At 42.8% G+C, this 14424-nt stretch overlaps 1 protein-coding gene across 1 annotated transcript in view; it reads right to left on the bottom strand.

Annotated features, from left to right (window-relative positions):
* LOC138112768 (uncharacterized) overlaps positions 1–7138 on the bottom strand; it is a 212212-nt gene extending 205074 nt beyond the window's left edge. The window contains exon 1 of the mRNA XM_069020365.1: positions 7028–7138. The gene's annotated coding sequence lies outside the window, so the exon portion shown is untranslated. The remainder of the gene's footprint in view (positions 1–7027) is intronic.
* Positions 7139–14424: the final 7286 nt, after the last annotated feature.

Genomic DNA, 14424 nt, shown 5'->3' with positions numbered 1-14424 from the left:
TACTCCAGAGGCTGGAATGACACAACTATGAGATACTCAGCAGACAGATTTGCTACAGTAGTTACTAAAAGAAAGCTGAAATGCAACATGAAACAAAAAAACCTCATGAACCTCCCATCTCGTTACACAGCTATGTAAATAACAGCAACAACACACACTCTTGAAGTGCTGTATTATGAACAAATGAAAAGCTAGCTTGGCATTTTGTCTATTCAAATGCATGCAATTTTAGAGAAAATTGTTTTAATTTGTGCTTTTCTTTAAGAAAACACAGATAAAATTTTAGTAGGTAGTACTAAAGGCAGTAGAAGGTCAGCACGTCATTTACTGCACTCAGTAAAAATATCAGAGATCTGCAGATGGGAAAAGCAAAATGAGAAACGCAGCAGAACAAAAGGGATGGAGGAGGGATCTGACTACGATCACGGAGTGATGTTTTACTTACATTTATCAGTCTTCTGCTATGGAATTTAAGTTTATTTCCAGATGAGATTAACTATCCTATCTTCAAGTTATAGGCATGGAAATTAGAGCATGGAGAGGAAGTTTGACTGCCACAGAATTAGGAACAGAATCAAGGTCTCAGCCTTGTTGAACAAAAGAACAATTGATCATTCCAGCAATTTTCCAACAGCCTTTCCTTGAAATTTTTCCCTGCAGAAAGACTCCCTTTTTTAAAACATACCGGTTATTGGGCTTGATGCTGAATACCTGTGTGAAATTCTGCAGCCTGTGCTGTGTGGCAGATGACAGTATACAAGCTAATAGTCCTTCTGGGCTTGAAAACCAGGAAAACTGAAGATTAAATTAATCCCTGCTGTAAATCCACCGGAATCAACTAAATTTTGCCAAGAGAGGGTTTAAATCAGTTATGGTAACCTGTTTGCTAATAGAAAATAGTCAAGGCCCAGAACTACAATTCTGTTTATTTCCCTGTAATGCACACAATTCTCTCACGTAGTGTTTCCACAGTCATGGCTGCCATTCTTTTTATACCTGCTAAGTCTGACTTCTAATTTCCAAAGTAATTGGGCAAAATCCTTGGAAGTGTAACTCTCCTACTATCCATGAAGTGATGCTACAACTGAAATTCCCCTTTCCAGTTTCACAATCTGTGTTTATTCAATAGTCTGTGCATAATCATCCAGGCTTACAAGTATTCTGTGTATGAAACAGTTCAGAAATAAGAACATAGATGATGTAAAACAAAGATTAGTTTGTCTAAGGTAGAATGATTGAGCAAGCTTTTAAAATGCAGATTTACACTGACTGCAAATTTTATTCAGATTTGTTTAGCTATTCCAGCCTAGGCAAACTTTTTGAAAATCCAGATCATTCCATTTGATATGCTGAATGTGAAATGTATACCCCTTTAAACTCAAATCTGCAATACTTTCTAAAAATTCAGTTCAATTTTACTTTTTTTTTTTAGAAAAAGAAAATCACACTAAATGCAAGTATTTCAGGCCCAAGGAAAAAAATGCTGCTTTTAAACTAATAGAATGATCCTCCAATTTGCTCCATACATTCCACCTTTTTTGGTGTTGCAAACAAACCAACAGGTCAGTTATTAGAAATATTCTACTTCAGCATCCAATAATGCACATCATTTTACTTGGGCTGAGTTTTCTAAGCTTTGTTTTCTCCTCCCCTGCTGCCCCTAACACCGAAGCAAAGCAAATGGACCTCATGTAGCAATGAGTACCAGCTAACAGGGACAACCACTTCCACTTACTTTGTGCTTGCATAGTCACATAAACCGTGTGACCTGGGACATATGTTTATAGTCTCCTGCTGAGCAGGAGCATTGCCAGCATCTGCTTCATGACTGATGTTGGGTCTCCTAAAACAAGATTTTAGTGGTAAGGCCAAGTAATTTCTTGGTTGGATTTGGGGTGGGGTTTGGGGTTGGGTTTATTTTTCTTTCTCCATGTCTCCCAGCTTTGCTTCTTATCTCTTCCACTTTCCTTCCCAGGCTTGAAGAAAATGCCATCTCCTGTCACTATAGTGTATTAACTTATACATGATGTCTGTGCTGTTTTTTGTTTCAGAAAAAAAAAAAAAAAAGTAGCTTTGTGGCACAGTTAGGAGCACACTGACAGCCAGACCTCACTGACCTCAGTGCAGCTATGATGATTTACACCAACAGGTTATCAAACTCTTTGAAAAGCTATGTACAAGTCTCGTTTTTTACCCCCTACATTAGTGAAATGATTAAAGCAAAAGACCTATCTGCAAAAAAACTGTGGCTTCCCTCTATTTTCTTTGCCAGGAACTATAGTTAGTTGGATTTTTTTTTACATGTTTTTCAGGATGAAAATGTAGATTCAGCAAAACAAAACTTTTTTTCTCAGAGATCAACCACTTTTCACAAACTACGTGAATTAAAACACTTGATGAATAGATATTTTTAAATTTGTATGAAAAATTCCATTTTTCATATTCAACATTATTCCCAATACTAAGCTGTTTTTTAAAAGAAGCTATTCATTTCCATTTCACAGTAAGATCACCAAAACCTTCAATTCTCCCCATAGACCCAAAGAAATGCTTGAGGTCTTCTTTCATTGTAATTCATAAAAAGCACTCACAATTTTAATTTCTCATCTTTGCACTACAAGGAAAAGTGTCTTAGAATTTAGAGTTTTTCCCTCAAACAAGACAAGTGTTTTCCATCCAGATTTACCATAATTTTGTTGTACCACTCCCCAAATATCACTTTTGTCTCAGTTCATTATCTGTACAACTGAAATAACACTGTCCCTCACTTACCAAGGCCTTAATAACCATGCATATTTCTTGAGATATTTAGATGTTTGTCTTAGGTTACAATGTAAGATGTAACCAAAAGTATGTATTCTATCACCAGCTGTTAAAACCAGGTGGGGCAGTGTTCTTTGTCTCTTCCATGAGATACCTCTGATAACTCCCTCTGGAGGGATATCTTCTGCTAATGGGCCATCCAGCCTCATTTTGTGACTCATAAAATAACATCATCCCACTGTGAGATGCTCCGCCCAGGGGGAGGAACCAAGCATTCCTACCTGGATATAATCTGAGGTTTGGAACACCACAGTCAGCCCTTACCTACTGGATTCCCAGAGGACAAGAGCTACATAAACACCACTGGACCTTCAGGTGAAGACCAGACCCTTCTACAGGATCACCACTTCAACAGGACCACTTCCTCTGGACTGCTACCACCACCCTGACTAACAGGGTATCAGATTGTATCCTGACTCTGTCAGTGTTCTTGTACTATTGCATTTATTTTAATTTTCCTGTTAAATTATAATTCTGACTTGCAATCTCCCACTGGTTTGTTTTCAAACTGGTACAATATTGTAGGCTCGGAAGCACAAAACTATTGTAAAGATGTCCCCAAAGCTATAGGTAGCCAATCTTGTGTCAAGGGGGACAAAAAAAGAGCACAAATTCACTAACTGAATCATAGAGACCCAATAGAATAATAGACTAAAACTGAAGTGGATACTATAGACTGACTAAAACATCAAAAACTTTTTGACTATCATAGTCTTAACTTTTCATTATTCATTTTAGCATTATCCTGAAATGGAGAGGTCTTACTTACATATTTTTTGCTTAAGGCCCAAGAAGGGAAGACACATCCTTGGAAATAAAAGTATCTACATGAGAGCATACAATTAAAATCCAGTTTCCAACTCAGCTACTGTTCTTTGACAGTAAAGAAAGCATTTGCTTAGTTCCTTAGTTTCCCTTACTTATCTCAGTTTCTCAGTCCTACCCAATCATTTTCAATTCTTACGAAGATCTTGGCATGTGCTTCTCAAATCCAACAGTCTGTATTTGTATGGATCATTCTAGATACTTCCATAAAGTAACTAAGGATAATAATAACAGTAACATTTAGAAAGACAGACATATAGAGCTTCCTGAATCAAAAATAGTTATAAAATTATATGGGGGGCTGGGGGCGAACCAGGCTGGTGTATCCAACAGATCCCTCCCTATTGCTGGCCCACCTGCCACTACAGAGAAACTAAGGAGAACCAGTGAATGCTCAGGCCTCACATCTCCCTTCCCATATGGGACAGAGATACAAATGAGACACTTGGAATAGGAGGCATTCCTGGGTTCTCCAGAAATACTGCACATATTCTCAGCAGCCAAAACTGAGCTGTAAGAGTGGCTCAGAGACAGTTCAGGGAGAAACCACCTTATTCTTGAATGTTTCACAAAGACATGCCTTTGAATTACCAGCATCACTTTGGTCTGAGAAAGGAAAGTGTCTGTCAGCTTCAGCCACTGACTACCAGCTCCAAATCCACTAAGTTCCCTTCTTCATTGTTCTTCCCTTACAAAGTAAACTTAATATAGTACCTCATAGAATCTTTTTCCAAAAGCCAGACACAACACCTTTCTTCCACAAACCCTCTACCCTAGAAATGGGATAGAAAAAGTTACCCTCTACATTTTGTCCATTAAAGTGAAATAAGATAAAAATAAAAGCACGGGCACTCTGAAGAGTTTCAGTGAATGCCTATGAAATTAAAGGCAGTCAGCTGTTCTTTGCTGCAGCTATGACACAGTGCTGATACCCTGAAACTCTTCTGAGCTAGATAATGACCTGGAGAAGTCACTGTAAAGACGATCTCATCCTGACCACAAGGGAAAATATGGCTGACCTAATATCCCCTTTTACATCTCTCATTCCCCACTCCTTGCCTCATTCCATTTTTCCTCTGTTCTTTCAATTATTTGATTTCACAAACTTTATGAAATAGAAAAAAAAATAGAAATTAAAATAGAAATTAAAGGTAACGTTGCATGAAATTTCAAGAGAGCCAGGCTTTCATTCCCAGTGTCCACCACTGGCTTTTTGACAGTACTTTGAAGAGAGTAGAGGCTGACAGTTCTTACCCATACTTGTACAAATCCTAACAAGATAGCTCTCCTCATATCGAAGTCCTCCTCTTACCCAACTCCTACCTCTTTCAAAAAGAGGAAGGAATGCTGTTACTCTCCAGTCTGGGTTTGCTCATTCCTCTGCTTCTATTTCCCTTCTCCCCCATTTCCATTCCAAAAGTTCTCAGTTAAAAGCATTGCCTGAAGCAAGATCACATCTCCAGTAAGAGAGGCAACTTCATTACAGTTTAACATAAAAAGATCAGCTGATATCGATCCATAATTTGGACAAGTGCCACGCTATTGACAGGAAGACAAAATAAGTTAGAATGACCATGTTTCAAAAATTCCGTATGTACACTCAATCACTAGAGCAGAAATTGCAGTCGGGTATATAATAACACAGCCGTGTTCTCTATTTCCCCTGTAGATCAATGCTAATACGAGGAGGGCGCAGAAGATGGATGTTGCCAACAGAGAACCTTGAAATTCCAGGTTAGGACTTGGGTGGCTTCATGGATAAAAGTGTGTGTGTGCGTATGTGTAATGGCTGTGCAGTTCACATACAAAAGACAAACTCCTCCCTTAGTACCTGAGACTGCTCTACTTCAAGGTAGTCATTTCTACATTTAAATTCAAGTTACAGAAAAGAGAAACTAACCCAACATTCTACTTTATGTAAGTATCCAGGCTTTAGTCACACATCTAAGGGACCCCAGATGGATTACTCAGTGGACTTGGAAAACCACAGGACAATACACCTTCACATACTCATAGATAAACAGAAGCAATTCATATGGGCTTTCTGTACATTACTGAACAATCACTCTTCCAGAAGGTAATTTTTCCAGAAGATAGGTGGTAGCAGGAAAGACAAAATGTTTTTTTCTGATACTTTTTACTAGAAACCAGCTGCTGAAGTGCCACTCAATTTCTAGGGCATGCTGGCTATGTTTCACTAGTAGGATTTATGATCCCAGTGTAACAGATGTTTAAACTGGACAGCAAAGAGCAAGTACAGGAACTTGAGCACCAAAAATACAATCCTCTACCATTTGAGCTAACTTAAAAACCTGTTACAGTAAATATCTCTTTATTCTTTGTACAGACCAATTGGCGTAGAGAATGAGACAGCCAGACAATGCATTATACTTGCACTTTGCCAAGAGCAGTTATTTTTGAGTACTTAACTCTGTAAAGGTCAAACTCACACACATCTCTACCACAACAGGGTTGGATCCAATCACAGTTCACATGGGGGGGTTGCAGTCAAGTACAGGCCACAAAAGCAATGCTAGTGTTCCTAGGAAGTTAGCACTCCGAAAAAACTCAGCTGTGAGACATCTCTACCTAAAGCATTCCTGTAGCTAATAGCAGTGAAAATCTTATTTTCTCTATAAGCCTGCTATTTGAGACTAACATAACTCACTTAGCAATGCATTGCACACTATTCCTGATTATGTAGGAATACCAAGTAATTGAAGAGAAATAATACGCATCAGTGACTAGGATTTTTACCAGGATTCATCCCTTCCTGTTTCCTCCAGATTGACATGTATTCATCCTCAAGGCTGAGGACTACAAGCCACATAGTTCACTCAAAACTATGATTGTTCATTGGTAAATCCTTCCACACACAAAGAAATAGATATATGTTTCTCTGTTTCACTGCTCTTTTAGTAGTTCACAACTTCTTCAGTACTTTGAAGCAATGTGTTTGTGTTGCTAATGTTACATTGCATGAACAGAGAGTACTTTTTAGAAGATGTATTGTATGGGTCACTCACAGAAAGTGTTTGCTTTCAAGTTGTTCAGTAAAGCAGACTGACTTCCCAGAAAAGATGCTGCCCCATCAAAACTTCATTCCACATTTCAGCCTTGATCTGGATCCAAATTGCACAACTAGCCTTTATCCTGACAACAAGCCAAACCTATCTTCAGATACTCCTGCATTTTCTGAGCTGCACAAAACCCACGCTGAGGTTTGTGACTCATGCCCATTATTAGTTTAGTCAGATTATAAGCAGTTTTGATGCCTAGTTCTCAGCACAATGCTGCAATGTTTAGAACATGTATGGGAATGGTGAAGGAGGAGGCTGTCCACTGTATTTCTATTGATCACAGACTTTTATAGACCTACCTGTAGGGCAACTGTACCAGCAGAAACACTGTAAGAGCCACGGGTCTTCAGAGCATCCTTAAACTCTCAAGAAATCCCATCCAGTGAGCTATAACTGCCCTTTTACCTTGCTCTTCCTCCTTCCTTTTGAGCCCATCTGGCTAATAGGTCAGAAGTGGGGACACCTGTGCACAAAGCCATTGAAGTCGGGAGATTATTTGCTAGCTCTGGATGGAGGTTTAGTTCCCATCCGAAGCACCTGCTGTTGGCCCTGATTCACATGGGGCCCGAACGCACCACCGGTGGCCCCTGATTCACCTTTTCGCTGTTTGTTCTCTGAGCGTCATCGGAGGGGTATGCAAGGAGCTCGGCCTGTCTCCCTCCCACACGGGGCTTTCCGAGAGCTCTCGTTCCCAGCTTTCTGTGCAGGGATGCTGCAGTTGCCAAGCTCCTACTGTGGCCTCAGAGTGGCATCTAGTGCTCGGCTGCCGCACTGCTCCTCGCCAGCACGCCGGTGCCCTTCCCCTGCTCCGCCGCCTTCTCCCACAGACCAGGTGCCCTGCTGCCAAACACCGGGGCAAGGACTTGGTCTTGGACAACAAGCGAAGTCACTGGGCTACCTCAAATGAAATGAGTGTGCTTCTCTCATACAGTGCAGGGTTAGTTGATGCCACGGGAGGCAATCAACAGTACATTAAAATAAGAAAGGGAGTAAACTTATCCTTCTGGTTATCCAGACTGTGCTATACAAAGGGTATAATTTCTATAGAGCCCAAACTAGAATATGGCAAGTTCTATTTAACAACATTCACCCTCCACTGCAGACTTGGTACGGTGGTTTTACAAATACGTACCTATGGAAATCTACTTGAAATTACTAAGCCTTTCTTCAAAGACCACACCTGTTCTCAGGTAACGACTGCACTGTTTGCTCACTGCTGCTCACAACAAATTTATCTTCTAACCCTAATTTTTCAAGCTCATTTTTCTTTTTCTTTTATATGCCAGTCAAAACTAAAATGCAGAACTCTCCAACAGGACATCAAAAGAAGACAAGGAACTGAATGCACTTTCAGGGAGTATTTCCCATATATCAGAAATAACAGCTATCAGAATTAAAAAAAAGAAAAACCACAAATTACCTGGAGCTCTTGAGGGAACTCTTGTAGGCAGCATCCTATTTTTTACTATTATTATTGTTGTTATTATCATTATTATTATTATTATTACTGTTATTTTTACTACATGACCTACTCAAGTATAATTTTATGGTGTATAATTTAATCAGAATGCTCTGCAGGCAGGTACATTATCCCAGCTGAATGTTTCCTTTTTTCTGTTTGCCTGAGATGAAGTAGTTGGATATGTTAAAGAAAAGCTACATAACTGTATAAGAAGTGTGTAGCTTTCTCATATGCTTTTCAGTAGCAGATCTCCAAATGCTTTAAGAAAAAAAGCACGTTGCTTGCCTTACTTTGTCCATCTGTGAAATGAGGATAATACCTAAAGACAGAGGGAGGTGCGGATCAAAGACTGTGTCCTGAGCTATTTCCATTACTGAAATAGTTAGATTTTTTTTCCCATTACATCTGAACAAAAGAAACACATCTGAACAAAAGAAATTAGAGACAGCACTAAGACAGAGTGCTTAAATCGTGTTCTGATCCTCTCCATATTTTAGTTCTGCTAACTGCAAAAGTCAGGCATTTATTATGTAAATTCAGAGACGTGTTCAAATATAGCTAGTTACGTAGCATAATTTTCCAGTTCTTAAAATTCCTCTAAATTAGGAAAAGCCTTCACACTTGAATTCTGGCTGAATTAGCTGCTACAAAAAATAGAAGACAAAAATTACTTTCACATATGAATGCAACAGAAGAACAGACCCTGTCAATACTTTTGTCGATAATATGCATGACAAACTAACAAGCTTCCAATAAATTAAATTTCAAAGAGTTTGGCTTTCACCTGGCAAACTGTCCAATATCTACTTTGGCACATTGCTGAGAGGTATTCTGGGTGAGAAAGTTCTTTTTTGCATTCACAGGCAAAATGCAAGAAATCACAGCAGTATTGATGCCACAAATGTCAGTTTCTTCAGAACAACACAACATCCTTTGGTAGCAGACGGTTGATCAAGGTCAGAGATAAGTACTGAGAAAGCCCTTTATCACACTTGCCAGAAAAGAAGAAGTGTGAGCTGTACACAATGACTAAGACCCAGCCTACTACCGAACTCTTAACTAGTAGGACCTGCAAGAAGCTGGAAGAGTTGTCCACCATAGAGCACACAGCACTTACAAGATCTGCAAGAGGACAGCATGTCCCAATACCTGGTAGTCTAAAAGCTCCTCCCAGCCGTGAGACCATCTGACACTGGTCAGCTGGGAAGTTATTTGCTATAATATAACCAACTTCAGAGTTACTTTTTCCACTGGCTTAAGTACATCACCATCCTATATAAGAGCATCAACAGCCTTTTGCAGATGAAAAGCCTCTTCCGTGCTCCTCAGTATCATCTTCTTACTGCTCCTTTAGAGTTGGCCAAATTGGAGCAGCTGCAGACACCCCAGCCTGTTACAGACTACCTTTGCTCAGTGTATTGTACTCAAAGACTGAAAAAGCCCCTTTGTTCACTGATTAGTTTATTTTTTCATATCCTCAAAAATGCCCATAAGTAGCATACTTCTAACTGGATGAGTCAGTGAACACAAATTCCTGATTCCTTTTCTGGCTCTGCCACAGACTCATACTGAGACTTTTGGAAATGCACGTCATAACTGTGCTCCAGCCTACTGTATATAAAACAGTAGGACAAATGGAAAGCACAATGAGTTCCCTGACAGAAAGATGACAAATTATTCATTTACTTATTATTCATATACTCTGCTGTTTATTTTTAGATAAGCTCTTTTGCTGTCACAAAAAAAGAAAAAAAAAAAAAAAAAGGGTTTTCATACCTGCTAACACTAGAAAGTTAAGTCACAATACAGGAATGAAACAGATTCATTTGTCATGCACAACCACAGAATTGTCTCTTATTTGACGAAAAGACCTTTGTAACTACGACAAGATATACATAAGAGGAGGCAAAGAGTGGCAAAAAAACCAAGGAAAACTCAAGCAGAACTCCATGTTACCAAGAAAGGGGAAAGATAAATAGGCTCTAATAAACCTAATTGTAACCTAGAGATGCAGGTTACTCTACTTGTCAGACTCTGAAATTGCAACATGAATTTTCCCGGGATCAACCGAAGGAAACATCGTTTGGAATGCCAAAATAAGCACGTTCGTAATCAACCGCGCAGGACGCTCGGGAATGCGGCAACAGCGCTTCCAGAGGAACGCCCGACGTTCCACGGCGCGCCCCGCAGAGGGCGCCGGGCCCCCGTCCCGCTCGCTGCCCTGGAAAGCCGCGCTCCCCCAAATCCTGGGAAATTGGGATTGGAAAACTGCAATCTCCTTTGGCTGCAGCAGAAAATCTGGGAGCCGGGGGCGCGCTCAAAGCGGTGTTCATAAGTTGTTTAAATTTTTGTAGAGCTCTGAGGTTGAACACCCATTGCTACTTAAAAAAAAAAAAAAAAATTACTCTGTTCTCAAAACACCCTTTCTCTAAATTGCAAAAATGGGGGTCTGTAGAGGATTGACTATAAATCACAATTAAAATGCAGTTTGGGTTATTAAAAATAAAAGCAGTGGACAAAACTTAAAGCTGTGTAGTGATATTCTAAGTTTAGCAACAGGAAAGTATTTTAAGCAGTCTCAAGGACACACATGAACATGTGACAAGATTAACTAAAAACAAGGGGAAATAAAGCCTAAATATCAGGAAACACATCCCAGTAATGTGTGCTTTCCTTCAGATTAAGCTCCATCACCAGAGCCCTTCAAAGCTAGAGGATATAAAAACAGCATTAATACCCATTGTAGGGAACACTAACTGGACTAAGCAGGGGGCAAAACCAGGTGGAAGGGGTACTTTTTTGTTCTCTAATTTCAAGTCAAATATAAAGTGAAGCACATGTGATGGTTAAAATTTCTCACATACAAGAATCATCTACCCACACATTAAAATGTTATAGAACAAACTCATTTTGGGTGGCATCCCTGCCCATAGTGGGGAGCTGATCTTTAAGGTCCCTTCTAACCCAAATTATTCTATGATTTCAAGTACATTATACCACAAGGAGTTAATAATAGGCTGGAGAAGAAACAATTTTCCTCTGGCTTGATTCAACACACTTGCATTATTCATCACATTTGTGAAGGAATATGAATCCTATCAAATAATTAGATGGTGTGTTAACCTTTCTGGTTTGCAACAGCCTGTGACTGACAAGTAGAAGGGTTCTCCAAGAACAATTTCCGGTGCTGTCGTTTCTTTCTGCCTGGACTCTCAATGAAGGGTGTATTTTGTGTGTTTGTATAGGGAATCCCTGTGGAGGTTTTGTTGAGCTTTAGGTCAAACCTCTCTGAATGTAACTTTAAATTGGGGAGCTATTAGATGCCATATTTTTTCTGGTATCTATTACCAGTACTGCAAGACTGGACCGCTTCCATTAGTGTAATTTTAAAAATCCCACCCTCTTACCAGTTTGCTTTAGAGTAAGGTGGGAAGGTGAAATATCAAACTGCAGTAATCTAAAAGAAGCCACTACTTTCTAGTGTACTCAATGTACACAACTAAGAAGTTTAAATAGTTATAGGAGAATTTCAGTAGTATTTTAACTTAGATTTTCTCAGACCTCTGCTTCAAAGTCCAGTGTGGTTTTCTCCTCCCACCATCATCCTGACTGATGGTAACCTTCAAAGTCTTGGTACTAGAAAAAAACAACAAGTAGAGGTCCAGTCTGTTGTTGTTTTGAAATTTGTGATACAAAAATCATAGGATTTGTAAGAATTTAAAAATTGTCTGAACTGACAGCATCTGAGAGCTTCTCAAAATTTCTTATGGGCCTCAAGGTTTCCAAGCAAGCCAAGGAAACTACAAAGCAGACTGAGGCTAAACAAATCCTTAAATTCTGCTGATGAATAGGATGCCATGAACTACCAGTGGAAAAAGCTGGTAGAACCTCTTAACATAAAGTAGTTTAGGAATGTCTGTTCTAATTCAGTCAAGAATTGATGAGGGAAGTTAGGTCAAACAAGGTGACTGCAATTGTTTGTCATAGCTTTAAAGATTGTTAATTTCTAAGGGCTTTACATGTGCTACTTCATTTTCTTCAAAAATTCCCCTTCCACTTCACTGTGATGAAGCCTGTCCCAGAAGCAGCTGCATTCTCAGCATGTTCTTCACACAATGGGTCACACAATTTGAAACCTAGAAATAGCAGGCTTGGTAGAGGATTTCAATCTGTTTACCAAACTAAGAAAAAACACAGATTGAAGGAAAGATAATGCAGCACAGTTGATTTCTTCTGGTTAATGTATGGATAAGGGCAGCAAAAAACAGTCAAAGGCAGAAGAAATGAAAGGCAGTGAATACTCCTGCAATGACATATATTCATACAGTGTCAATGGAGGAATGTATGTACATTTCAAGAGAAATAAACAATGGAAACTAAGAGACTCTGCTCTTAGCAACACTGGAGTGAGTGTGATGTTCCCTACCCAGCTGGCATTACTCTGGATTTTTTTTTTTTGTATTGCCAAAGGCAGAATCAGGCTCATCCGCTTCGTATTTAGTAACACATGACTGAGGAGCATGAGTCGGAGAACAACTATGCCTTGCTGCTTTGGGATTTTTCTGAAGAAGCACCTGGCATAACAGAGTTAGTTCTCCAAAGGTTCTCCAGGAAGCACTGTGTTGTCCGACCAGGCAAAGTAGCGAGCAGCTCACCTGACGGGACGGGCGAGAGCAGCCAGTGTGCAGGGAAAGAGCTGCACTCCTGCCTCCCATCCCGCTCTGCTCCTGCCCCGCATCCCGCTCTGCTCCTGCCCCGCATCCCGCTCTGCTCCTGCCCCCCCATCCCGCTCTGCTCCTGCCCCGCATCCCGCTCTGCTCCTGCCCCCCCATCCCGCTCTGCTCCTGCCCCGCTCTGCTCCTGCTCCGCATCCCGCTCTGCTCCTGCCCCCATCCCGCTCTGCTCCTGCCCCGCTCTGCTCCTGCTCCGCATCCCGCTCTGCTCCTGCCCCGCATCCCGCTCTGCTCCTGCCCCCCAATCCCGCTCTGCTCCTGCTCCGCATCCCGCTCTGCTCCTGCCCCCCAATCCCGCTCTGCTCCTGCTCCGCATCCCGCTCTGCTCCTGCTCCGCATCCCGCTCTGCTCCTGCCCCGCTCTGCTCCTGCCCCCCAATCCCGCTCTGCTCCTGCCCCCCAATCCCGCTCTGCTCCTGCTCCGCATCCCGCTCTGCTCCTGCCCCCATCCCGCTCTGCTCCTGCCCCCCCATCCCGCTCTGCTCCTGCCCCGCTCTGCTCCTGCCCCCATCCCGCTCTGCTCCTGCCCCCCCATCCCGCTCTGCTCCTGCCCCGCATCCCGCTCCGCTCCTGCCCCCCCATCCCGCTCTCCTCCTGCCCCGCATCCCGCTCCGCTCCTGCCCCCCAATCCCGCTCTCCTCCTGCCCCGCATCCCGCTCTACTCCTGCCCCCATCCCGCTCTGCTCCTGCCCCCATCCCGCTCTGCTCCTGCCCCCCCATCCCGCTCTGCTCCTGCCCGCATCCCGCTCTACTCCTGCCCCCATCCCGCTCTGCTCCTGCCCCCCCATCCCGCTCTGCTCCTGCCCGCATCCCGCTCTGCTCCTGCCCCCATCCCGCTCTGCTCCTGCCCGCATCCCGCTCTACTCCTGCCCCCATCCCGCTCTGCTCCTGCCCCCCCATCCCGCTCTGCTCCTGCCCGCATCCCGCTCTACTCCTGCCCCGCATCCCGCTCTACTCCTGCCCGCATCCCGCTCTGCTCCTGCCCCCATCCCGCTCTGCTCCTGCCCCAATCCCCCTCTGCTGCCTTCTCAGGTTGGTGCTCGGTCACATGTTGGACTCGGTGATCTCAGAGGTCTTTTCCAACCTAGTTGATTCTGGGATTCTTGAACGGCCTGAGGCTGCCCTAGACACATAGCAATCCTCCAAATTGGCAGAATGAAGGATTACAGAGCAGCTTGTGGAGCCTGCGTGTAGCGGAGCGGCTCTTTAGCCAGGGGACTGCACGCGGGCGGCCCAAAGAGCAGGGCAGCTTGGCCCAAATACTTGAAAGCGCGCTACTTTCATCAGGGAACGCGTCTCTCGCACTTGGCAGAGAAGAGAGCTCCTGGGAGCCTTTCCTGCGGTGACGCCACCGAGCAGCACCGCGTCCCCCGCCCTCAGAAGACGCTCCAGCCCCGCCCCGCGCCGCGCCGCGCCTGCCCGGGCTGCTGCCCACACGGAAGATGGCGGCGCGGGGAGCGGCAGCGCGCAGCCGCCCTGCCCGCCCTGCCCGCCCTGCCCTG

This window comes from Aphelocoma coerulescens, chromosome 6, assembly GCF_041296385.1.
Source record: "Aphelocoma coerulescens isolate FSJ_1873_10779 chromosome 6, UR_Acoe_1.0, whole genome shotgun sequence".
In the NCBI taxonomy this organism is placed as follows: domain Eukaryota; kingdom Metazoa; phylum Chordata; class Aves; order Passeriformes; family Corvidae; genus Aphelocoma; species Aphelocoma coerulescens.
This window is presented reverse-complemented; position numbering and strand designations above follow the sequence as displayed.